Source organism: Hyperolius riggenbachi, chromosome 11 (assembly GCF_040937935.1).
Source record: "Hyperolius riggenbachi isolate aHypRig1 chromosome 11, aHypRig1.pri, whole genome shotgun sequence".
Lineage (NCBI taxonomy): Eukaryota > Metazoa > Chordata > Amphibia > Anura > Hyperoliidae > Hyperolius > Hyperolius riggenbachi.
Genome location: NC_090656.1, coordinates 135,055,247 through 135,082,899, shown reverse-complemented (window position 1 = coordinate 135,082,899; position 27,653 = coordinate 135,055,247). Strand labels below are relative to the sequence as shown.

General features: G+C 44.4%; 1 protein-coding gene across 1 annotated transcript in view; it reads left to right on the top strand.

Annotated features, from left to right (window-relative positions):
• EHD1 (EH domain containing 1) overlaps positions 1–27,653 on the top strand; it is a 104,822-nt gene that overhangs the window by 65,025 nt on the left and 12,144 nt on the right. The gene's annotated exons all lie outside the window — the stretch shown is intronic.

The window sequence follows — 27,653 nt, the reverse complement described above, 5'->3', positions numbered from 1 at the left end:
AGTTAAAGTGGACCCAAATAAAGTAAAAGTAACAAGTAAAATAGTAAAAATACAAGATTTCAGAAATAAAATCTATTTTCTAAATTATAATAATAAATAGCAGCCTTTTTTCAGCTGCATGATGACAAATATAAAATATTTTACATTTATTGGAGGAACCCCTCCCTTCCTTTCAAATTGCCGGGATTTTTCCGGCAAACTGGTGGAGTAGATGGTGTCCGGCAAAGAGGAGGGTGAAAAGCATGCACTGAAATGCTCATAGGCTTGAAGGAGTGTTTATTTATCTTTGTATGTGTCAGAGTGGTGCAACTAAATATTTTTAATTAAAAAAAGTTTGGTTTAGGTCCGCTTTAACGGTTTTTGATGAGCAGAAACATTTAAGTGTGACAAACATGCAAAAGAATAAGAAATCAGGAAGGGGGCAAATAGTTTTTCACATAACTGTAATTGCAGTAAACTGCATGATATCCCAAACATTCCCCCAGCAAAATTCAGAGGCCGCGTCCACGATGTTGTTAAAAACATACTCCTCATAGCGCCGTCATATCAGCCCAAAAACAAAGGTCCCAGCCAGTCACCTCGCTGGCTAACAGAGGAGCATATGCATTATTTTACAGGCTTTACAGCACGTGATACTGATCGCAAATCGCAGGCGAGCGTGTGTCAGCCTGCAGAAAAAAAGTTGCTATGAATATCATCAGCTGCCCCTCAGAAGAAGGGCGGACTACTGCTGTGTACAGGGGCCTCCTCCATGAAGACGGGCTAGAGGCCCTATTGCATAAATACATAAAAGATGAAAATCTTACAGCACCGATTTTTGAAGCGCGTCTAGTGTGCATGTGGTTGATCCTCAAGGTCCTGAAATAGAGCACGGGGATGGATAAGCAGAGGAGCAGGCCACATGAAGGGGAGGGAAAGGCAAAGGAGGTGGCAGAGGATCTTCCGTCCAGCGCCATTTGCAGACTGTTGCTGCATGTGACTGGACATATGAGAGGGAGCTCTCACTGTCTATCAGTGTTAAAAATACTGATCCCAAAAGCGTTTATAAAAGCTATTATTAGGAGAAGGAGGGGTGTTAGTAGTGAAGTGGATAGGTAGGCTGGTGGTGGTGGGAAAAAACTTTTTTTTTTTTTTTTTCTCCAATCTTTATCCTTGCTGAGGCTCATAGATTTTCATTGTGTGTGCTGTTCTACTGCGTGACTAGTGCAAGGCAATCGTACTGTCACTCCACCCACATCATTTGGCTCCACCCACATGTCATGGCCACATCCACTTTTTTTTTGTCGCGCCGCCTTATTCGGTAGGGGATACATTTGTTTAGGGGTGACCCGCAAAGGGGTACATGTGCTGAAAGGTTGAGAACCACTGATATAGACAATACAATATAGTTACAATACTAAGACAAATAATTGTATTGTCAATATCGTATATTTATTGTATTTTTTGCACTATTCAGGACCTTGAGGGATCACCCACATGGACACTGGACGCCCTTCAAAAATCTGTGCTTGTTGCCGTAAGATTTTAATCTTTCTTTTCTTGCCTGTCACCGGCGCAGTGTTTCTATGGTACGGACGCCTTCTCTCTGATTTGCCGGTGTTGTCTGATCTTGCTGCCTGTAAATTTATGATGCTCCGCATGCGCAGTAGGAGACTGTGTGGCCACATTTCCTATTTAATTAAGCTGCTGGTGGTAAAACACTAAATATCTCTGCTTCTGCATCTCCTACACTCCTAAAATTTTCAGGGTAGTGAGGTGATCCCCTGAGCTAGCTTTGTGCCAAATTGCAGCCCTCAAAACCCCTCTGGTTCCAGAGATGTATTACATGAAGCTATCTCTGGATCCAGCGGGCCTCGGGGTCTTACCCTGAAAATTTGGGGAGTGTATGTGGTGTGGAAGCGGAGATATTTCGGGGCAGTATATTTCACTTCTCACTGAGCATGCATGATACTCAGTGTGGAAGGGAGCTTCCGGGCAGCACAATCGGACAGAACACCGGCTTTAAGGAGGAGGCCCCTGTACACAGCGGCGCTCCGCCTATTGGTCAGGGTCTATGGATAGCAGTATTTGAGGCAGAGGATCAGCAGGATTGCCTGGCAACTGGAATTGCTTAAAAGGAAATAAATGTCAGGCTCCATATTCCTCTTGTTACAGTTAACCCTTGCAGCAAACCCACATTACCTTTTAAAGTGTAACTGTCTAACATAAAATCAAAAATCAATTCTTTATTTCTATCTGGTAGACCAATATTAAGGATGCTAACCAGGCAATCCAAAAGTTAAAATCACTATCAGGGCTGTGGAGTCGGAGTCAGGGCAATTTTTAGTGCCTGGAGTTGGGAAAAAAATGCTCCGACTCCTAATGAATTTAAACTGCAATATAGAAAATATGATAAAATGTTCTATTTCTCAGATAATAGTTGTCATAAATAATTTATACATACAGTAATAGCCGTGCTTAGCCCACAAAAATGAAATAAACCAATCAAAATTAGTTACTTGTGCTGCTTCAATAAAGCAGTCCCCGTATTTTTAAGGTCAGATATACATATCTGATTGTGACTGTATATATGATGTGTACACAGGAATCTTTTCTATATACTAAATAACATCTATGCTGTAAGAATAAAGCCTGATGTGTAGCTGTGTCACTAATAGAGATGGTCAATGAGATGGAAATAATTCTGCGTTGATGCAGATTTATGCAAATGTATGCACTCCCTTTGCTGATGAAATCAAATAATTTGATATGTTGTTAAAATTTGGTTTGGCGACTACAAATTAAATGGTACCTGAGAAGGATGAAAAGAAAAGTCTCTTATTTGGTACTCAAAAGGGTTGCAGGACATGCTGAATTGTCCTTTTTTTTCCATATAAGGCTTTTTTTTTTTTTTCTTTTTTTTTGAGAGAAAGTGTTGCCTCATGTTGCTGCATTATCGTCATTTGTTTGGTATAGAGGAGTTGTCACAACAGACTTGTTTGAAATGTAAACATTTGGCAGAAAATCCTAGGTAAAGCCAGTTTGTTGGCAGTCTATCCCTGATTGTCATACACGTGACTGTGAGGAATGGGATGTGTGTATGTGTGTGTATATGTTTTTTCCACATTTTGTTCTGTTGCAGCCTTTTTCCAAAATGGATTACATTGTTTTCCTCAGAATTCTATACACAACACCCCATAATGACAGTGTGAAAAAGTTATGGCAAATTTATTAAAAGCCTGCTCCAGAGCGCTCTTAAACTCAGACTGGGGGACGGTTCATCTTTCAGTAGGACTTGAATCCAATTGAACATCTCTGTACCATGTGCATAAGGCTTAAGATCTCTCCAATTTTCCATCAGATCGACTGGTGATGTAATTAGAAGTTGCATTGGATGTGTGTGTAGACATCCAAATTGCTCGTGATAGATGTGGTGATATATGGAGGTGCTGATGATATTAGGAAATACAGGAACATATCTCTGTCATTTTTCTGTCTGCTATATCTCACATGTGTACTCTGCTTTGAAGGGATGGTCATCTGGCTGTACTACATTTGCATTGAATTTCTCTGGAAGCAGGGGGCTGGGACATTAGCATACAGTTCCTCTGGACAGCCAGAAAACAGGTAATTAGGAAACACTTAATCAGACAGTTGCTTTGAAGCCTATACAGGTGGTCCAACCCTGTTGTCTGAATACTGTAGCAGAGGTGTATGGTGCTTGGAAGCAATTGTCACCTGGACTGGCTGCAGTATGCCTGGAAGCAGCTCACACCAGCCTGAGCCAGGACTTCACACAGGACATCCTGCTGCAATGTGAAAGCCTTAATCAATTGTCACCTGTAACCTGGGGAGATTGGAGGTTAGGGAAATCTTTTCATGTATGTGGGCTATAGTACATTTTTCCCATATGGATGTTAGATCTCTGGAAATCCAATTATGACTGAGGATGTAATTAAATCTAGGTCTCCCCCCCCCCCCCCCCCCGTCCACACAGGCTTACAGCCTCGAGGCGAATATTTCATTATAAAAACCAGGGGACAGCTACCTCAAATCAGTCCTCTCCTGATGGTAGCGGCAGCTGGTCTCCTGGCCCAAGCTAGTTGACTCCTGGTCTAACCAGAATTGTGTCCGTCCACAAAAGTCCAAGGTTCTTCTATCTGGATTCCTGTATTTTTGGTAAGCAAATTGCTTGGTGTGTATCTTTGTAACCTCTTATTTTTGTAACTTTTATCTTTGTAACTTTTTTTATTTTTGTACATCTTTTGTATATATTAAGTTCTGCATTGTTCCTCGTTTTTATGGAATATTAAATCGTTATTTAATAAGCTTGACTTCTGCTGTGCTAAACTAACACTCATAGCCTAGAAGAGACTCAAGTGTAACCGTGTATAAGTTTCATGCCTAATTGTACGCTTGAGCAACACTACCATAGGAAATTGTAATTGCATTGTGTGTGGGGGCGTTTGTCATACGTTGGCCTAAAGCGCGCAGCTGACCCAACGTACGAAAAATGCCAGTGCGAGTAGCGAAAGCAGAGTGGCTAACAGTATCGTTCGGAACGACTGTTAGTGTTTTTTTTGCTTCACTAAAGTGTAAGGTTGCAAGTGTGTGTGTGTGTGGGTGCGTGGCGTTCCCGTATTCGGCCTAAGCGCAAAGCTGACCCGAATACGAAAACGCGGATTGCGCGCTGAGGACTCGACAGCAGAGTGGAAGTGTCTAGCGAACCGCTAGTGGTGGCAGTGAGAGGTGTTCTGAGGGGTCCCAGCCTTGTTTTAGCTCGAATAAGGCTGCTCCCCCGCTTGATCCAGTCAAACCCGCAGTCGGGAACTGTATACGCAGGCGTGCCGCGGGCCGGTTCCTGACATAATTGGCTGGCAGTGGTGGGAACGTTTAGTACATTAGTACGCAGTTTAGCTCACTATTCTGCGTACTAAAGGCTGGAAGCTTGCTAGAAGCAACTAGCCTACAGAAGTCTACTCCGTGCAGAATCTATATATGTTTTTTTTTTTCAAAGATACACACTTGGTATTTGCTTTCCCTCCCCCCCCTTTTTCTTTTTCTTTTTGCAACACGATGGCTCAGAAAGCATCCAGCTATGCAAGGCAAAACAAAGAGATACTACTCAACCTGTGTGAGCACAAAGGCATCGAGACGGTGAGCGGCCAGACTAAGGAGCAGTTAGTTCGTGCGCTCGAGGAGTATGATGAGGCAGAGGAAGCCCATGCTTCAACGTCAGCGGATGCAGCTCATGACACGCCAGAGGAGGAATCGCTCCCGCCACAGAATGCAAGGGGAGACGATGTCCTGGATGATCCACCGAACACATAGATGACATCTCTGGAAGCTGATCTACAGCTACTGAACTCGGCTGATCCTGAACTGCGCCTAAAGCTGATCCTACTGCACCGGCAGGCAGAGGAGGGGAGAGCTGAACGGCAACACCAGGCCGAGAGGGAAAGAGTTGCACAGCGACACCAGCTGGAGCTGGCTAAACTTCAGCAGCAGAACCGGTCTGCTGGACCTGCAGAACGCGAAGGTGAGCGAGTCTACAGAATCCCCCTGGATAAGTTCCCCGCTATGGACAAGGACTCGGACATAGACACTTTCCTACAGGGGTTTGAAAGGACTTGTCGGCAGTATGGGGTGCCCCGTGAGCAGTGGGCAAGGTATCTCACACCAGGGCTGAGGGGCAAGGCCCTGGAGGCGTTTGTGAGTCTCCCCCAGGAGGAAGAAACAGACTTTGAGGCAATTAAGAAAGCCATCATTGCGCGATACCACCTCACGCCAGAGGTGTATCGAAAACGTTTCAGGACAGTGCAGCGAGGTCCTAATGACAGTTACCTGGATCATGCGTGCAACCTGCGCACTGCCTTCCAGCAGTGGGTAAAAGGACTGGCTGTTGAAACCTTTGATGCCGTGCAGGAACTGATAATAAAAGACCAGTTCCTCCACACTTGTCCTGTTGAGGTCCAGCAGTTTGTACGGGACCGAGAGCCGAAGACCGTGGATGAGGCCGCGAAAGTTGCTGATGCCTACACGTCCAATCGAGCATCTGATTTTCGGAGGACTACGGCACCCAGCTGGAAGGGAGAAAAGACTGCGAGACCTTCTCCTCTGAGCACCCAGCGAAGCCAAGTACCGCAGCCTCCTGGAGGTAGAACCGCCACCGTTGACACTCGGAGATGTTTTGCCTGTAACAAGCCGGGTCACATCAGTGCTACGTGCCCAGAAAAGAAGGAAGCCCCAAACTCTGGCGGGGCCCGGAATGCGTTGTGTGCCACCAGGAATGCAGGTAGCTATGCAGAGAATCTGCAACCTGTCACGGTTGGGGATACAGTTACCACCGGTCTGAGAGACACTGGAGCAGAGGTGACTCTAGTGCACCCCCAGCTTGTGAACCCAGAGGAGTACATTCCTGGCAAGACTATGGCTGTCAAAGGAGTTGGGGGTGTCACCCCCGCCATACCCACTGCCTTGGTCCACCTGGATTGGGGGGCCGGCAGCGGAATGAAAGAAGTGGGGGTAACGGATGCCATCCCCACAAAAGTTTTGTTGGGTACTGACCTGGGACGATTAGTGGCCCGGTATGAGCCTACTCCAAACCCCGTGGAGCCTGCATCCCCAACAACACTAAACCAGGCCATATACGTACACAATCAATATGGTCTCCTTAAAGTGGACCTGAACTCTTGCACAAGACCAGAAAAACCTATAGAAATGCACCCTGTATGTACTTAGAGAGTTTAGCCTGTCTAATTCCACCTCATTTGTGACTAAGCACAAGTTGTAATTTGATCCCTCAGCTGTGTCAACTTGCTGCTATGGCAGAGAGCTCATTTGTAAACACCGGAGAATACACAGTGTAGGTGAAACTCCGCTCACAAACTCCATCCACGGACAGTGCAGGAAAGACGGGCTGCTTAAACCGTAAGTCCAATACTGTAGAAAGTGATTTCCGCACAATGTCGGTAGAATCAAAATGGCTTTATTTAATCACTACACATAGCAAGCTAAAATCCAACACCACATGCTGACATGTTTCGGGCATACCCGCCCTTAATCATAGCATAGGTGCAAGTGAACAGGGGTGACCCTTATATAGAATAGAGCCACACCCGGTAACACCTGCTCAAAAGCCCCACCCACAAAGAGGAGTTGGGGAAATTGGGGAGAAAAAACCCACAATCAATATAAACAAGTACATAAAAACATAATACAAAAGTAAAAATGTAAATGCATACGATGAACATTTTTTATACACATTCCTCTTTGTGGGTGGGGCTTTTGAGCAGGTGTTACCGGGTGTGGCTCTATTCTATATAAGGGTCACCCCTGTTCACTTGCACCTATGCTATGTTTAAGGGCGGGTACGCCTGAAACATGTCAGCATGTGGTGTTGGATTTTAGCTTGCTATGTGTAGTGATTAAATAAAGCCATTTTGATTCTACCGACATTGTGCGGAAATCACTTTCTACAGTACCGGAGAATACGTCGCCTTTCATGAAAATGGAAAGTAGACAAACTTCATATTTTTGCAGGATTGGCATCGGCTGTAACAAAGAAATGTTTTTCTTTTAAAGGTTATGTTGTTGCTGATCTTTTAGAACAGAGAGGAAGGTCTGAATTCAGGTCCGCTCTAAAGGGTACCTGTGAGTAAAAAAACAAAACGAAAAACCAGTTAGATACCTCAGCATAGCAAAGCCTCTAGATGATCCCATGTTTTCCACGTCCCTCTCAAGTTTTCCCTTCCACCTCTGGAACCCTTTGAACATATTTGACAATAGCTTGTGGCATGTGTTCTTGTGGCCTCTCTTCCATCCGTGTGTAAGCGCAGAGGTAATTATAGCCCAAGCCTGTGCAGTAGCGCAGAGCTGCTTGTACACAGATTTTATTTCTCCATGCACAAGCGACTTTGTGGTACTGCGCAGGCGCCTGTCGTACTTGTGCATGGGCAATGTGACCATACATGGATGGGAGCATGCAAAGAAGAGGGTCCGGGTGAGCATCAGTGGGTTGCATGAGGATCAGAGGCAGAGGCTTCCCTCTTACTTGCTTTTTTTGTTTGTTTGTTTTCTTCTTCCCACAGGTTTGCATTAATAGTACTTGCATATCGTTAGTAAATCAGTCCCACAGGGACAAAAAGGGTTAAGTGATTTACCTACATTTAGTGTATTTGGCAGCTGCCTTTTCCCAGTGACTTGCCATACTTATTTTCCATACACTAACCAGCTTTCAGCCAGATCATGTTCCTGTACTTGTTCCTGCATTTGTTCTATTTTTCCTTGCCTGCTCAGCAGTTCCTTCATGCTGTATGCAGGAAGGATTGTGCTGGAGGGAGATAAGGCCCCATTAACCTATCCAATGTGAGGAAGCTTCATCAAACAATGCAGTAATCTCCTAGGAGTAAAGGGTGGGGGATTGCTCTTTCCACTGAATCCTTTTCATCTTTGCATTCCTGTTTCACAGATTCGTGGTGTAACCTACACAATGTACATTACTTGACTCTTTCCCATCATACAGTGTCTGCTTACTGCAGTGGTGTTCCATCTTTTGAGTCCTAAGACCTGTATGTCGTAAAGTTACAGCCAAAACTTTTTGTTTTGACTATTGTGAAAGATTATATTTTATGTTTTAATATTAGGATTTTATTTCATATGTGATCTCGTTTAAGGCTTGTACCCACTATGCAAGTTTTCCGACGACCAGGTTTTTTTTTTGTTGTTTTTTTTGAGCGGCATTCTGCAATCTCGCAATGTGGGTGCAGATGCGTGTTTACGCAAACGACTCTTAGCGACATGCCACGATAACCAGGGCTGTGGAGTCTGAGTTGGAGTCGGGGTAATTTTGGGTACCTGGAGTCAGAGTTGGAGTCGGATGATTTTTTTTGTACCGACTCCACAGCCCTGGCTATAACGACAGTCATGACGGATCGGATCTTTGAGATCCCCAACGACTCCTGTGTAAAGAAGCACGATTGCTTCTTTACGTATACCCGCCCTAGGAAGATGGATTAGGGAGCGCAATTCTCAGCAGCATTAGTGGTGGATGTAGGATCCTGGAAGGAGAGCCAAGATTTCTGCTGAATTTTCTGTCCAAAACTAGAGTGTTCAGTAGTAGTCAGGATATCTGCTGAAATCTTGTCTAATGCTGGGAATACACAATGAGATTTTTCAGTTTATTTACTGCTCGATCGATTTGCTGATCGATTTTTTCTTTCTTTATTTTTTTTATCAATTTCCATTCACTTCTATGTGAAAACTAGGGCTGTGGAGTCGGTACAAAAATCTTCCGACTCCTCAGTTTATGAAATAACGACTCCGACTCCGGGTACCCAAAATGGCTCCGACTCCTTAGTCTAATACTTAACAGGGATGTGGATTTTGTACAAAAATCAGCCGACTTCCGACTCCTCAGTTTATGAAATCAACGACTCCAACTCCGGGTGCCCAAAATTGCCCCGACTCCAACTCCGACTCCACAGCCCTGGTGAAAACGATCAGAAAAACGATCGAAAATAAGATCGGACATGTTTAAAATTATCTATCGAACCATCTATCTGCTGAAAAAACCTATGGTATATTCCCAGCATAACGTCTACTGTTGCTGGGTGGTAGACCAGGTTAAAGATCATTATATGTGGTACAGCTGGGCCCCCGGTTTGAATCCCAACCAGGGCACAATCTGCAGAATTTGTTTTATCTCCCCGTGTCTGTGTGGGTTTCCTCCGGGCACACTGGTTTCCTCATGCATCCAAAAAAAACATACCGATACGTTTATTGGCTTACCCCTGAATTGGCCCTAGACTACAGTGGACATATCCCTATGGTAGAGATTACATTGTGAGTTTCTCTGACGGAGAGTTAGTGACTTGAATATGTACTCTATAAAGAGTTGCGCAAGATGGGGCAGGTAAAAAAACAATATTTTCCAGATTGTAGACTGTGTAATTCATACATGCCTTTGATGTAGGATTTGAGCCTTTGCCAAGATTCAAATTCCAGCTCAAGCCAGTATGTAAAACAGTAAGGAGTCTTTGGGCAAGGCGCCCTAATGCTCCCGGTCGCCCATGGAGCTCACCCTAAATGACTGAAGCACTTTTAATCCGTCAGAAGAAAAGTGCGATATAAATGATCTATGTCTTGTCCCGGTTTTCTGGAATTCAACTAATCAGCAGTCTCAACCAACCAGCACAAATTGCCAGGTGAAGGACAACTTTTTAGGCTGTTTGTGGGCTCTGCTGTGCTTAAAGGATACATCAGACAATCTGAAAAATAAGCTTCACTCACCAGGGGTTTCTCCCAGCCCCTAGAAGTCTGTTAGGTCCCACGGTGCAGTTCCTCACTGAGCCAGGCCTCTGCTCTCCACTCCACAAGATCGCAACCCGCGCCTGGGATGGGCTCTTCTGTGCATGCCCGCTGTGAGTGCGCTCCCCTCGCCGGGGGCGTTCTGCATTACTTCCTGACCTAAAAGTCAGTCTGAAAGTCTCCTCAATCATAGGGGAGAATTTACTAAGGATTCAGCCCAAAATGGCACACCGTGCTAATGTACCTTTTGAAGTTCAGACTCCAGTGTTGCTTTGCTATTTTTCTCAGGCAAAAATCTGTATTCGACATGGGAGTGCCACAAATTTGTCTGTGAGCCAGTCTTATTGGAGCACAATAGTTGTCGCCAACAGCGATCTATTCGACCCTCCCAAGCAAACTATATGCTTAGGGTCGCTGTTATTTTAAAAAATGTTGACATTCGCTTTAGAAACACCAGTACACATGCTGATTTAGTATAGTGTGTGTATGCACCTTTAATGGTTAAGATCTTTTTAGCTAATAGGAAACTTTGATAGTTCATTAATAAAAGCAATTACAGGCCAAAGGTGGCTGAGATGTCGGATAACACTTTTATTACTGTTCTCCATAGCATTGGTATTTGGACAGGAAGCTAAAGTCAGTGGGGACAGGCAATCTATTGTTGACTGCACCCTGGGAAGCCCCTTCTTGAAATACAAACTTGTTCCACTTCAGCAAAAAGGAGAATCATTCCAGGGAGGAGGTTTATGTAACGTCAGAGTTGTGAAAGAAATGGCTTGCCTGTTATTGTAATCTGTTCTGGAAAATAAACTGTGTAATCTACAGATACCATAACTGCAGGTTAAGGAATGAGGAATAGAAATTGGGGCCAGTACCGCCCAGGTATTTTGTACCCTAGTTGGTCTTGATAGGCAATACAAATTATCGATTTATATGGATGTTTTTTTTTCCCCCCTGAAATTCTAAAGAGAGAGAAATTGATCTTTTTCATGTGTATGTTGGACTTATTACATATTTATGTAGAGCTCAGCTTTTTCCTCAGTGCTTCACATTGCGAGTCATGTCATGAATTGGCCCTCAGAGGAGCTCACAGTCTAATCCTTACCATAGTCATTCAGTCTTATGTTTCTATTGTAGCCTACAGCTGAATACTCGCCTCGCGATGAAGGAAGATGGATCACAACGATGTCCCATGACGACGAGCACTGCCCGATCCATCTTTCTGCCAGCGGGTATGCATGACGGCACATGACTGGCGCGAACGAGTGTTCAAGTGAGCGTGGTATTTTAAAGGTCCAGTTCGCTGTGACTGTCGGTTGTTATTGCCACGTGTCCCTAAATGAGATCTACGGCATCACTGTACTGGGGACAGCCGTGTGACACGGCTGTCCCCCTGGGAAGCAAGAGGGCGATTAGCTGCCATAGGCTGATGCCTGTGACAGCCGATTGCTGTGATCGGCTGGCAGGGGAAGTAGGGGATGATAAAAAAAAATAGAATTTAAAAAAGAAAAAAAAAATATTTTAAATAAAGTAAAAAAAAAAAAAAAAATCACTTGAGTACTTGCTGAGTTGTACGGCCTTGCAGTGAGGCCTTAAGCCCAATCTACACGTTACGATTCTTTATGCGATTCGATTACGATTCTATTTACGATCCGATTAAATCCGACATGTCCGATTGGGATTCGATTCGATTCAATTAGATTTGCCATTGTTTTGCAATGACAAATCGAATCGAATCCCGATCGGACATGTCTGATTTAATCGGATCGTAAATAGAATCGTAATCGAATCGTATCGTGTAGATTGGGCTTTAAAGTACTTGCTTGGCCTAATTAGTAACGAATATCCTGGTCACTGGGGGGGAGAAGCCTGTGGTCCTGAAACGGTTAAAGGGAATCTGAAGTGAAGATAAAGTTATTATATAATAATTTTGTATGTGTAGTTCAGCTAAGAAATAAAACCTTGGTAGCACAGATATGAATCTTGTTTCCAGTGAAAGTTAAGAAACTTCAGTTATCAATGCAAAAGAGCTTCTCTGAGCTCTGCGACTTGCAAAACTTGTATTCTGAAGCTTTTATCTTAACCTGTCTCTCACTGTATATTGTTTGTTTAACTTTTACTACAGAGGAAAGTTTGAAAAGGTCATTAGCTCTCCTCTGTGAAATAATTTAAAATGTGTAGTGTGTAAACTGCAAATATTAGAGAATAATGCAATGTTATTAATAAAAGCTATAAAATTGAAAATAAAAATGAGACTATTTTCTTTGCTACAAATGTTCTATGAATTTTTTCGTACTACACATAAAATTCATTATCATAAGTTTTTTTTTTTTTATTTTTTTTTTTTTTTCGCTTCAGTGTCACTTTGAGACCAGTATTTGGGGAGGACCAATTCAACTACCTGTATGTTTTTGGGTTGTGGGAGGAAACCCAGGTAACCAGAGGAAAACCCACGCAAACATGGGAAGATGATCCAAACTCAATGCAGATAGTGTCCTGGCCCATATTTGAACCAGGGACCCACACAAGTTGAGAGGACTATAGACTACGCCACTGTGCTGTTTTTTTTTTTTTTTTATGCATATGATATTCAGTGCTCTAAACTGTAGGAAGTAGCAACAGAGCATGAGAAGCATCAATTTATAGGAGAGGTGTGCCCAAGATTTCAGCGTTCCACGCCTGTGGAGCTGCAACACTTGAAATGTAATCCAGATTAGGCACCACCAATGTAGTTTCAAATCTTTATCGTTCACATGTAGTTAAGAGCAGTAATGCAACGACGGAGTGCTGTTTCGGACAGTGATGCTCTTTTTCAAGCTGGCAAACTGCTCCCAGTGCTACCAGTTTTATCTGTGTTTTCCCATATCTTTCCATGGGATAGCACTGAAGATATGAGACTTTGATTAAATGTAAAGTACTGTAGTCAATGTGCAGTTTGTATAACAGTGTAGATTTTCTGTCCCATCAAAATAACTCAACACACAGCTATACCACTGGCAACAAAAGTGAGTAAACCTGTAAGTCCCTAAGTGAAGAATGTCAAAATATTCTATGTCCACCATGATTTTCACTAACTTTAGCGTTCATCTTTTTGATCTGCTGATTCAGGTGTGGGGTTCAAACGTTTGTTACGTAACAGACATACTAGGTGGTTTTTCTTTTATCCTGGCAAGTGTTCTCCAGCTTAGAGACCTTGTGAGTGAGGCCTTATGACTCAGTTCATTTTCAGCAGTTTGTGAATTTATTTACTGTTCACTAAAGTCACCTTGTAGCCTGCAGCCATTCACTCTGCACTTGTGTCTTGTGCCAGGCCGTGCTAGGGAGCTGTAAGCGCAAGCAAATCTCAAAGCCAGTATTATTGGCTGCTGTGCCGAGAGAAGAAAATCTGCTCCTAGAGTGTTGCAGACTGATGTAGCAGTCTTGCTAGCAGGGGAGGTGAGACTATTGCTGCTTCATCTGAGTGCTGCATATCCATCTCCTTCCAGACAGTGCAACACTTACCTTAAAGGGATACTGTAGGAGGGTCGGGGGAAAATTAGCTGAAGTTACCTGGGGCTTCTAATGGTTCCCCACAGACATCCTGTGCCCGCGCAGCCACTCCCCAATGCTCCGGCCCTGCCTCTGGTTCACTTCTGGAATTTCAGACTTTAAAGTATGAAAACCACTGCGCCTGCGTTGCAGTGTCCTCGCTCCAGCTGATGTCACCAGGAGCATACTGTGCAGGGAGCCAAAGCGAATGCGTGTGACGCAGCATCCCTCTCACAAGTCACTGATGGGATCCCGGGCTGGCGTCCTCTACCTTGCGGGAATAGCGTTGTGAGGTGGTCGTGCTGACCCCAGCGCGGATAGAGCAAGAGTGACCGGCTATCCAACTAAGGACCTGGGATATACCGAGGATAGAAGCTGACAGCTGGAGGGGTGAGATCAACCTATGCTGCCAGGCTACAAGCGGTGGCAGATGAACTGTGCACAGTGAATGGAACATTATCTTGCCTGATTAATAGTGCACTGGAAACCATTACTCTGACACGGGGGGGCCCCCACCAGTTACAACAGCTGTGGCACAAGTGTGTAAGGAGGGAGTATGCGCGGACGAATGTGATGGTGGTGTAGTTTATTCCTGGCCAGGAGAAATTATATCTATGTATTTGCATCACTTTTATTGATTACATGCATTCAGCTATGAAGGCTCTGTAATTGCTGGTTTTAAAATGTTTGGGATCTATGTAATGGTATTGTGAGTATTTATGGGGGGCTATTTGTAGTTATGCAACAATAAAGTAAGTTTGGTATACCTTAGAAAGTGTGTGACCCTAACAATTTTATTTAATGGTGTCTATGCATATTGAAGGGTAACTTTCCCCCACATTGTGACAGGGGTACAGGAGCCAAACTGCAACTACACTTTTAGCTGGGGATTCTTTATTTGGCATACTGTGCAGGCCCAGTATGGTCTGTGCCTGCGCCATGCGCTCCTGGTAACATCAGGGGAAGTGAGGACACGGCAACGCAGGCGCAGTGGTTTTCAGACTTTAAAGTGTGAAATTCCAGAAGTGAACCAGAGGCGGGGCCGGAGCATTGGGGAGTGGCTGAGCGGGCACAGGATGTCTGTGGGGGGGACCATTAGAAGCCCTGGGTAACTTCAACTCAATTTCCCCCAACCCCCTACAGTATCCCTTTAAAGGAAATCTGAAGTGAAAATAAACTTATGGTTTGTATGTGTAGTACAGCTAAAAAATAAAACCCTAGCAGCAGAGATTTGAGTCTAATATTATTTCCAGTACAGGAAGAGTTGAGAAACTCCAGTTGTATGCAAAAGAGCTTAATTGAGCTCTGGGACTTTAAAAGTCCCACAGAGCTCTGTCTTCTGAAGCTTATTATCTCAACAGTCTGTCACTTTATTTTGTTTTTTTTCTGCAGAGGAGAGTTTAAAGGATCACTAGCCTGCTCTGTGAAATAATTTAGAATGCTGTGTAATGTGTAAACTACAAATATTACAGAATGATGCAATGTTATAAAAAAAAGCTATATAACTGAAAATAAAAATACGAGACTAATTTCTTTGCTACTAATGTTCTATTAATTATCCGTACTACACAACCAATTCATTATATCATATTTTTTTTATTTTTTTATTTTGCTTCAGTGTCACTTTAAAACGCTCCATTTATTACAGTGCATACATAGATGCAAAATATTTGCATTCTTTGCGTAACTTCTCACTGAATGGTTTCTATGCATTGACATATAAGAAAATATTACAGTAGATAAAAGCAAAATATTCAATATCCATTTCACTCATTTTTTTTTAAATGCGTTAGCAGGCGATTAATGTAAATCGCCCAAGTGAGAACGGGCACGTAGGTTTCTATTGAACTAGCGCTTTCAAAAGCACTAGCTCTTGAGCGTTTTGCCGAAATTGCCAGCAAAACGCTCAGGTGTGAATGGGGCCTAAAAATGGTATACCAGGATTAAAAGAAGGGGTGCTTCTGCATAGTTCACTGGTAGCCTGAGTTGAACACAAGTCACATTACCTATGCTCTAAGGGGGTTTAGTGCAATCATGTGGTGTTTGAAAAGGGATACTGCCATTACTCTGGAAGGGATCAGGAATGTCTGTTAGTTCAAAAATAAAAAAATAAAAGTACCACAAGAATAGAAAAAGGGTACGAAATGGGCAAGCTCTGTGCGTGCTTCCCAGGTTTATTGAAGCCTGTGTCCATCTGGATTTGCTTAGATAACATTCTCATAGGGCGGCAATTCAAGGCAGACACCAGCTTCAATAAACCCAGGAAACTCTTTCTCTTTCTCTCTCGCTCTCTCTCTCTCTCTCTCTCTCTCTCTCTCTCTCTCTCTCTCTCTCTCTCTCTCTCTCTCTCTCTCTCTCTCAAGTACAGATGAGACGCCCGGCACCCGCCTGTAAACTAGCACCCTTTGCAAGCAGACAAGCTGAATTTTTCTGAGTCACCCTTTACTTTCAGTATAATGGGCTCTGGTTATGTGAAATGTCTCCTACAAAGACATTGGTTACTGTAGAGGCTTAATGAGTTTATCAGTTGAATGTGACCATCAATTATGGTTGATAATGTCTGAAAGTGTTGACTCTAAGAAAAATCATGAGCACAAGGTTTAAATTAGCTCTGCTGCAGTGAAGGAACCATCCTGGACTGAATTTCAAGGATGTTTATTTTTACTTGTTTCCTTACATCTATTGTATTATTCGCTCAATTCCCCCCTCCCCTTACGGCACTCTTAGTCCGTCCGTCCGTCCCCCTGCCCCATAGCAACACGCATCATCGGCTACACAGTTGACACGTGTGTGCAGACTGGCCCAGCGATGTCGCCCAAGGGGATCAGGTCCTGATCCTTGATGGGCAACATCAATTGGGAATGCGTATGCGGGTGTAAATCAGTTGCTAGTATTGCATATTCCAAATTTTTGGGCAGAGCTACAGTGCGGACTGGCACTGCCTCAACAAAACTGATGGGTCTCCTCTCCCGCAGAAGAAGTCCACACTGTCTTCACAACACCTACACATCCCAACTCTTCCCCCCCCCCTTCCCCCCACAAAAAAAACAAATAAAAAATACAGATAAGTAAATTGGCTTTCTCCTAAGATTGGACGAAAGACTTGTACCCGCAACTCGATTTTTCCAGCGACGCAGACTTAAAGCGGGATGGAGTGATGATTTCTGAAATTTCACAATAGGGGTATGTTTGCGTGGTAGGAAGATGGATCGGGAACGATCGGTCATCTGGTTGCGTCGCCATGTGTTCTCCAATCCATCTCCTGGTATGTACCTTAAGGCTGCTTTCACAGTGAGACGTTACAGGCGCACATTAGTGCAGCCTGTAACGCACCCCACCGAACAGTAATGAAAAGCAATGGGCTGTTCACAGTGCCCACGTTGCGTTACACAGTAACGCTGCACGTTCGTTTGAAGTGCAGCATACTGTGCGTTCTAGCGGCTTAAGCCGTGTTAGACTGTTTGCACATGCTCAGTATGGGTGTTTTTGCTTTTTTTTTTTTTTTTTTGTGGGGGGAGAGGCCGCTATGTTGCCAGGCACATGGCTACTTTATATTCACTGCACTTGCAGTGTTTACTTTCAGGAGTGGCCGTTGATTGGCTGGCGGGACCACATGATGCGGAGAGTTCCGCTCACGTGGTCTCCGCAGCGCATCCGACAGAGCAGGCGCACTAAGAGCTACTTTTAACGCGGCTCTTGGTAGCGTCCTGCTCCAACACCACAAGGCGTTGTCTTAGGGGCACGTTATGCGACCATAACGTCCCCTAAAACGCAACGTCCTGGTGGGAGAGAAGCCTAAAGGCCCATACACACGTCGGATTTTTGCGAACGACCAGTCGTTTGAACGTTCCGTCATTCGCACGTCAAATCCGGCGTGTGTACAGACTATCGTTCGGGTGATAAGACTGGTTTTCAGCGATCCGCCGGGTGGATACCACCGCCGAACGATAGTCTGTACACACGCCAGATTTGACATGCGAACGACGGAACGTTCAAACGATGGGTCGTTCGCAAAAATCCGACGTGTGTATGGGCCTTAAGACTACGAAGGGCATATGACTATGCTAGGGATTAGATTGGGAGCACCCCTGAAGGACAGTTAGTGAATATCCTATATACTCTATAAAGCACTGCAAGAGATGTCAGCGCAGCGATGGTGGTCTAACATTTACATGTTGCTCAAAGAAAATGTTTACTACTGCATTTGCTCCAGGTGAAGAGCTCTTCTCACCCACAAATACAAATTGGAATCCATTTGCAGAAACTCAAAAAAAACCTCCTAAAACCTGAATTCATTCTATTTTTGATATTAGCTGAATCTAGTAGTCTGGTTAAGAAAAAAAAAGCATGCTTAAAGTTTTCCTTATAAGGCTGCTAACAAAAAACAGTCTTTATAAATGGAAATTTCTATTTGACTATTGACCTCTGGCAGCCTTCACATCCCATTTTTAAAACAGAGAAACCGAGAGCCCAATATAGTGTAGTATGTATTGGATCAGGGAGAATTAGTGTGGAGTAAGTATTATACTTACAAACATGGGTTACCGTTTAGGCAACCACTATATAGGCAGGTGGGGAGATTAGACCTGTCCCCACTCAGGATTAAGATGTCGCTCTCTGAAGAAGGAAAGGAGGGTTTGTCACTCTTCCAACCACTGAGGGTGGATATCTTGACAAGTAGATGTACAGAGGCGCCAAAAGGATAAAATATGCTAAAATGTTTAAAATATTCGGGTGGCGGCGGTGGACCGGCCACTCAGAAATAGACTCGATGCTGTCGCTTAAGATAAAGACAATTTATTCACATACTCCATGAACAGGTTCTGTTCATGGAGTATGTGAATAAATTGTCTTTATCTTAAGCGACAGCATCGAGTCTATTTCTGAGTGGCCGGTCCACCGCCGCCACCCGAATATTTTAAACATTTTAGCATATTTTATCCTTTTGGTACATCCCATTTTTAGGTTATAGTAGTTAGATTTTAAAACTAAGCATACATATCTAATCAGCAGGAATGTGCCCATCTCTATAGAGCTGGGTTTTTAACCCCTTACCCATTTCCTTAATACAAACTGTTAGAAAAAAAACAAAAAAACTCAATGGTCTAGTTAAGGTAAGTAGAATAGCCTCTACAAATAAGTGTATTAGTCTGCATATTTTTCACTGCTACCTATTTAGTGGTTGGATTTAGTGGATTGCAATTGTTATCCACCTGGTGGATGGGTGAACACCCCTTCTTTCCTTCTACAGAGAGCGACTTTTTATCCTGAGTGGGGACAGGCCTAATATCCCCATAAGTGCTTTAAGTGGTTGCCTGAACCCATCAACCCATACTTGTGAGTATATTTCTATTTGCTGCTACCTTGGCATTCCTTTATCATCAATAATACACTATTGGGGGCTCTCGATTGTGTTTTTACTTTCTTTTACTTTACATTTATTATGCAGGAGAACAGAGGCGCCAAGAGGATAAAAGGAAGCTAAATGAGCTTAAAAACCAAATTCTTGGTAAATAGAGGTAGTGGTGGACTTGCCTCCTCCAAGTAGATGCACAACGTCTGTAGTAAAGACAGTCAATATATTTTATTCCAAATATGCAACGCGTTTCGCAGGTTTGATCCCGCCTCAATCACAAGAAAATGTATGTGTGCTCTACGCCAAGCTTAACCCTTTCAAGTCTAGCTGTGCAAATCTGGCTAAAATGGCTTATCATGAGACATGCTCATGCAGAAATGCATCTGCTTTCGCATGCCAAACTTTGCAGGGTCAAAAACCAATACCGCGAAGCGGTTGCCCTGCGGGAATTAGTTCATGCTATACAGCACTATCCAGGAGCGCCTCGGGGAGGCTTCCCATTGCCCCCATACAACCGGGGGGGCTGTGGGGCCCCAGGCTCTCTCACTGCCTAGGGACCACAGCAACACCCCGGAGGTGGAGGCTGGGTAGCGCAGACGACCCCCCCAAGCGTGGCCGGCGCCGGGGGGGGCCATCCGCACCCATCTCCCAAAAATTTAAAAACAGGCACTTACCTGAACGTCCATTGCGTTCTGCTGCTGCGCATCGACTCGGGGCACTGCATGGGAAAGGAGTGACGCATGGGTCACCCCGAGCTGTGGGGCTCAGGGCTGGCTCACACACATCACTCCAGAAGGGGGGGGAGGACAGGCACAGACAGCCCACTTATAGAGCAAGCCATCCACCACCTGCCTCCAAAGGACAGAATGCAAATATGCTCAATCACAAGAAAATGTATGCGTGCTCTACGCCAAGCTTAACCCTTTCAAGTCTAGCTGTGCAAATCTGGCTAAAATGGCTTATCATGAGACATGCTCATGCAGAAATGCATCTGCTTTCGCATGCCAAACTTTGCAGGGTCAAAAACCAATACCGCGAAGCGGTTGCCCTGCGGGAATTAGTTCATGCTATACAGCACTATCCAGGAGCGCCTCGGGGAGGCTTCCCATTGCCCCCATACAACCGGGGGGGCTGTGGGGCCCCAGGCTCTCTCACTGCCTAGGGACCACAGCAACACCCCGGAGGTGGAGGCTGGGTAGCGCAGACGACCCCCCCAAGCGTGGCCGGCGCCGGGGGGGGCCATCCGCACCCATCTCCCAAAAATTTAAAAACAGGCACTTACCTGAACGTCCATTGCGTTCTGCTGCTGCGCATCGACTCGGGGCACTGCATGGGAAAGGAGTGACGCATGGGTCACCCCGAGCTGTGGGGCTCAGGGCTGGCTCACACACATCACTCCAGAAGGGGGGGGAGGACAGGCACAGACAGCCCACTTATAGAGCAAACCATCCACCACCTGCCTCCAAAGGACAGAATGCAAATATGCTCAATCACAAGAAAATGTATGCGTGCTCTACGCCAAGCTTAACCCTTTCAAGCCTAGCTGTGCAAATCTGGCTAAAATGGCTTATCATGAGACATGCTCATGCAGAAATGCATCTGCTTTCGCATGCCAAACTTTGCAGGGTCAAAAACCAATACCGCGAAGCGGTTGCCCTGCGGGAATTAGTTCATGCTATACAGCACTATCCAGGAGCGCCTCGGGGAGGCTTCCCATTGCCCCCATACAACCGGGGGGGCTGTGGGGCCCCAGGCTCTCTCACTGCCTAGGGACCACAGCAACACCCCGGAGGTGGAGGCTGGGTAGCGCAGACGACCCCCCCAAGCGTGGCCGGCGCCGGGGGGGGCCATCCGCACCCATCTCCCAAAAATTTAAAAACAGGCACTTACCTGAACGTCCATTGCGTTCCCGCCTCATCAGGCAACAACGGAGCAATAGCATATGTGGTCAGTAGGTGAGGTGCCTGGCTCTTCTACTGACCACATATGCTATTGCTCCGTAGTTATTGCCTGATGAAGCGGGATCAAACCTGCGAAACGCGTTGCATATTTGGAGTTCATCATAAATAAAATATATTGACTGTCTTTACTACAGTCGTTGTGCATCTACTTGGAGGAGGGAAGTCCACCACTACCTCCTCTATTTACCAAGAATTTGGTTTTTAAGCTCCTTTAGCTTCCTTTTATCCTCTTGGCGCCTCTGTTCTCCTGCATAATATTGAGTCCACCCTGGATGGAGGGCTGAACCCCTTTTTCTCATCTACAGAGAGCGACTTCTTATCCCTGAGTGGGGTCAGGAAAATCTCCCCACCTGCCTTTACAGTGGTTGCCTAATGGTAACCCTGGTTTGTAAGTATTAATATTTACTCTATCTAGTAACCATTTACCAGTACCTATTTAAAGAGCAGCTGTCAGACATACTATCTCAGAAAAACAAAAACACATATATAAGTAGATAAATACTTGCGCTACTTGCATAACATATGTATTGCACTGTCCACATTTAGATTTTGGTAATTTTTTTCTGTAGTAAATAGAAAATCCTTCTTAGGATATTCCATTTTGCCTGTGTCAATCTTGAAGCCAATTCTGACATAATTTCCTCCCTTACTCTGTGCATCATCACTCGCCCTCCTCCCAGTCTTCAGACACTACGGCCCTTTTCCACCAGCGCGTTTGCGCTGGCTGAATCGCAAAAACGCAAACCGCTAGCGATTTTACAATCGCTACGGTTTGCTTTTTAACATGGGAATCGCGGTAGGTCATTTCCACTACCGCGATTCGTTTTTGCCGGGAACGCAAACGCGCGGCGGAGCGATAATTGCCGCGATTTTGCTATGCAGTGCATAGCATAGCAAAATCGCGGCCGCGAACGTCGGGGAATCGCCGGTAATTGCGATTCAGCAATCGCTAGCGTTCAGCGTGAACGCTAGCGATTGCTAGTGGAAAAGGGCCCTCTCACCCAGCTCTGCAGTAGAAAGTGCATTTGACTCAGCATGATAAATATTGGCCAACCAGAAAGGAACAGAGGTGTGGGATGGGAAAACAGCAGGGAAAGAGGCTTCAGCCAATCAGGCTGCATTAGTTATGTCTGAGGGGAAAGTAAGATGGCAGATGTACCAACTAAGTGCCCTTTTCCACTAACTACGATTTGCCTAATAACATAGGAATCGCGGTAGGTAATTTCCACTACCGTGATTCGTTTTTTACTTAAGCGCGATCCTGCTGCGGAGTGATTTTTGCCGCGATTGTGCATTGCATAGCAAAATCGCGATTGCTATCGCCGGGAAAATTTGGAACTTTGCTGAATCATAATCGCTAGCGTTTAGCGGGAACGCTGGCGATTGCTAGTGGAAAAGGGCCCTAAGGGTCAGGGAAACTGGGGAATGATTTATGGAGAAGAAAAGTAAGGGATTTTTAACTTTTGGATTGCCTGATTAGCATCCGTATTACTTGTTTACCAGAAAAAATTAAAGAATAAAAAATTGATTTTATATGGCGTAGTGGTTAGCGCTCTCGCCTTGCAGCGCTGGGTCCCTGATTCGAATCTCAGCCAGGTCAACATCTGCAAGGAGTTTGTATGTTCTCCCCGTGTCTGCATGTTTTTCTTCCGGGCACTCCGGTTTCCTCCCACATCCCAAAAACATACATATAAGTTAATTGGCTTCCCCTAAATTGGCCCTAGACTACAATACATACACTACACGATACATACATAGACATATGACTATAGTAGGGACTAGATTGTGAGCCCCTCTGAGGGACAGTTAGTGACTAGACTATATACTCTGTACAGCGCTGCGGAAGATGTCGGCGCTATGTAAATACTAAATAATAATGCCTGACCGTTACACTTTAATTAGATTTGGCAGTTCAGAGCCTCTGTGCAGGAAACTCAATGATTAACATTACATGAGTTATAAGCTGAATATTATGGGAATATCTAACAAGCCATATACTATTGCCATGGTTTCCAGCAAGTTTCCTACAAAAGAAAATTACAGCAGCTGTAGACTGAAGGTGAAACACTATTAATGGCATTTGCTTACACAAATCACTTATAGCGATGTTATGTAGACTAAAGTAGCATTGCCATTTAAACTGTCTTGCATTGAAGTGAGACTGGTGAAGTCTTCATAGGCTTGTTTTCATTTTATTTCATGGTTGGCATCTTTCCTCATCAAATGCATTATTGTTCACAGATGAAAGTGAAAGTTACAAGCTTATGTCATTGGCTTTATTTACAGACAGGATCTAATGACATCTTGAAACATGATCTTCACAATTTAAAAATAACCACCTTGTGAAAACTGCCTTCATTACGGATTAGTCAAGTCACCGCACATCATTCATCACTGTCTTAATTTGTTAGCTGATACTGATGAAACCACAGTATTCTGGGCACACTTGGTACTCTTGAACTATAAAGGGTAATTAAGTTTAACTGCTTAGAACGCCTACTGTGGGTTCATCGGAACTCAGTCACAAGGCATCCAGAACTGCAGTCTGCTGGTTGGCATTTGTAAAACCATTTAATTATTAGCAATTTACCATGACTGCTGGGTCCAAAAGTCATCTAGAAAGGTTCAGCATAAAGTTTTATGTATTTATATAAAAAAAAAAAAAAAAAAAACTCAGTAAGCAGCTACAACCAAGCAGGGGTGGCGCATGAGCAAGCAATTTCTTGCAGAAGACGGTAATGTTTGTCATTTAATGATCTGTTGAGGAGTCTGTAAGTGTGCTACATTCTAGGCCAAGACTGTGCAGAATGATTCTTTGCTGAGCTTTCTCTACCATGTGTACGGAGCTTTTAGGGCCCTTTTCCACAGGTGCAGAATTCGCAGTGTTTCCCCACATGCGATTCGGACAGGAAAATGCAGCCTCTTGAAATCAATAGGCTGTCATCTGAAGAATCGGACAGCATGTTGCAGTTTTCTGCATCACGTGTGCGAATCTCTGTAGCTGTGTATGGCACGCCTAGAGGGATTTTGATAAGTCTCGGGTCACAGCTGTGCCAGCATCGCGTCTCACAAGACTCTCTTGCTGAGCACAATGGAAATTGACCCATAGGTTCATATTGAGCTGGATCACAAATGGCCCATTCATAGATGACAGTACAGTGCCTGCTCCGATGGGGTTTTGTACATCTGTAAAGGCCCGAACCCACCACACGATTTCCTCCAGTGATTTTTATTTAATTTTTTTTTTTGCGACAAGCGATCATTTCTGCAAACTCGCAACGTGGGTACAGGTGCGTGATCAGGCGAACATCAAGTGTTGTACAATTATGACTCTCACGGTTGAGCGATCTTTAAGATCCCTGACCACTCCACACAAATAAACGCAATCGCCTTACTTCCCATTCGTGCTTATCTGTTAATCTTGTGTAGCATTTCATGATTTTGCTTGCAGGAAAATGGATTGGACAGCGCTCATTGATGGATGTCGCTGGATCCTTCTTCCTGCATCGCTGCAGTGGATATGTAGCTTAACAATTTAACGACCACGGTCAGCCGATCGGCGGACCTAGGTGTTAAGTGGTTTTACATGGAAACGGCCGCTCGTTCGAGCTGCCTTTCCATGTCAGTTGACGGAGGGTGTCTCCGTGAACTGACTGCGTGCCTCCGATCGAGGCTCGCAGACGAAATGTAAAGACGCGGGGAAGAAATCCCCCCCCCCCCCGCAAGGCGAAAATAGGCGGCGATCAGACCCCCCTAGCAGGACATCCCCCCCCCCCTAGTGGGGAAAGAAGGGGGGGGGGGGAAGTCTGGTCACCCTGGCTCTATCCTGATCTGTGCTGTGTGCTGGAGAGCCCACGCAGCACAGATCAGGTAAAAATGGCCTGGTCCTTAAGTGGTTAAGATACAAATCTGCTGTCTGGAAAAATCGTGCAGGTCAGTTTTTTTTTATTTTTTTAGTATTGCACTTAAAGAACCCGAGGTGTGTTTAAAGAATGTTATCTGCATACAGAGGCTGGATCTGCCTATACAGCCCAGCCTCTGTTGCTATCCCAAACCCCACTAAGGTCCCCTTGCACTCTGCAATCCCTCATAAATCACAGCCGTGCTGTGAGGCTGTGATTACATCTGTAGTGTCAGTCTCGGCTGCTCCCCCGCCTCCTGCATAGCTCCGGTCCCTGCCCCCGTCCCTTCCTTCCAATCAGCAGGGAGGGAAGGGATGCAGGCGGGGACTGGAGTTCTGCAGGAGGCGGGGAGAGCAGCAGACTGACACTATAGAGATAAACACAACCAGCTCTGACAAGCTGTTTGTCAGCAGCGTGGCTGTGATTTATGAGGGATTGCAGAGAGCAGGGGGACCTTAGTGGGGTTTGGGATAGCAGCAGAGACTGGGCTGTATAGGCAGATCCAGCCTCTGTATGCAGATAATATTCTTCAAACCCACCTAAAAATATATGATATTATGATTTGTATGTGTAGTACAGCTAAGAAATAAAACATTAAGATCAGATAAATCAGTCTAATTGTTTCCAGTACAGGAAGAGTTAAGAAACTCCAGTTGTTATCTCTATGCAAAAAAGCCATTAATCTCTACGACTTTCAAAGTCGTGGAGAGGGCTGTTTTCTGACTTTTATTATCTCAACTGTTCCTGAACTATTTACTTTTTCTCTGCCAGAGGAGAGGTCATTAGTTCACAGACTGCTCTGAAAGAATCATTTTGAATGCTGAGTGTTGTGTAATCTGCACATATTATAGAATGATGCAATGTTAGAAAAAACACTATATACCTGAAAATAAAAATATGAGAATATTTTCTTTGCTGCTAATCTTCTAATAATTATTCATGGTACACAACCAATTCACTATATCATATTTTTTTTTTTCGCTTCAGTGTCTGACAAGTATTAATAGGATCTGTATGACTCCAATTCTTGCATTCCACTACAATCTGCCAAAATGGGCAAAAAAATGCCTGCTTTGCATTGCAGTGTGAACCGAGCTAAAGACTTTCTGCAGAAACCAAGCCCTATGACTATGGTGTCAACAGGAAGGGATGGGGGGTGAATCTGCTGACGCTCTTTCCTCTCAGGTGCTTCTGGTAGGTACAGCTGAGGCAAGCTATAATGTTATGCTTCAGTTAGTCAAATAGATGATCTTCTTTCATGAACACACTATAGAGAGTAACTGTGTTTCTTCTAAAGTTTCTGCATGAAACATGAGTCTGTTCTTGAGTGGAATAATTAGAAACCTACATAAGTTCACAGTGCAAGAAGGGGTGACAATGTTAACAGTTGTGAAAAGAAAGTTAAAAACATTAAACTTAGAAGTATGCCAAGTTTTATATAGGAAGTGTTTCCCGGAAGACTGGCTTGTTGTGACTGATGTCATTTGTACAGAATCGCATACAGTGGGATGCAACCGTTAATCGTCATGATTTTCCTGTATAAATCGTTGGTTGTTACGATAAAAAATGTCAGTTAAATATCATATATGAGACACACAGTGATATTTGAGAAGTGAAATAAAGTTAAGGGGTCAATTGTAAGTTTCCCTCCTCCTCCTTTTTTTTTTTTTTAATTTTCTCTGAAGAGTAGCAACATGGGGGTCTCAAAACAACTCTCAAATGACCTGAAGACAAAGATTGTTCACCATCATGGTTTAGGGGAAAGGTACAGAAAGCTGTCTCAGAGATTTCAGCTGTCTGTTTCCACAGTTAGGGACATATTGAGATAATGGAAGACCACAGGCTCCGTTCAAGTTAAGGCTCGAAGTGGCAGACCAAGAAAAATCTTGGATAAACAGAAGCGCTGAAAGGTGAGAACAGTCAGTCAACCCACAGACCAGCACCAAAGACCTACAACATAATCTTGCTGCAGATGGGAGTCACTGTGCATCGTTCAACCATTCGGCGCACTTTACACAAGGCGATGCTGTATGTGAGAGTGATGCAGAGGAAGCCTTATCTCCGCCTACAGCACAAACGGAGCCGCTTGAGGTATGCTAAAGCACATTTGGACAAGCCAGCTTCATTTTGGAATAAGGTGCTGTGGACTGATGAAAAGAAAATTGAGTTATTTGGGCATAACAAAGGGCATATGCAGGGAGGAAAAACAACACAGCATTCCAAGAAAAACTCCTGCTTCCTACAGTAAAATATGGTGTGGTTCCATCATGCTGTGGGGCTGCATGGCCAGTGCAGGGACTGGGAATCTTGTCAAAGTTGAGGGACGCATGGATTCCACTCAGTATCAGCAGATTCTGGAGACCAGAATTCAGGAATCTGTGAAAAAGCTGGAGCTGCATCGGGGCTGGATCTTTCAACAAGACAACGACCTTAAACACTGCTCAAAATCCACTAAGGCTTTCTTGCAGAGCAACAAGTACAACGTTCTGGAATGGCTATCTCCGTCCCCAGACCTGAATATAATTGAAAATCTTTGGTGGAGTTAAAGAGAGCTGTCCATGCTCGGAAGCCATGAAACCTGAATGAACTAGAGATGTTTTGTAAAGAGGAATGGTCCAA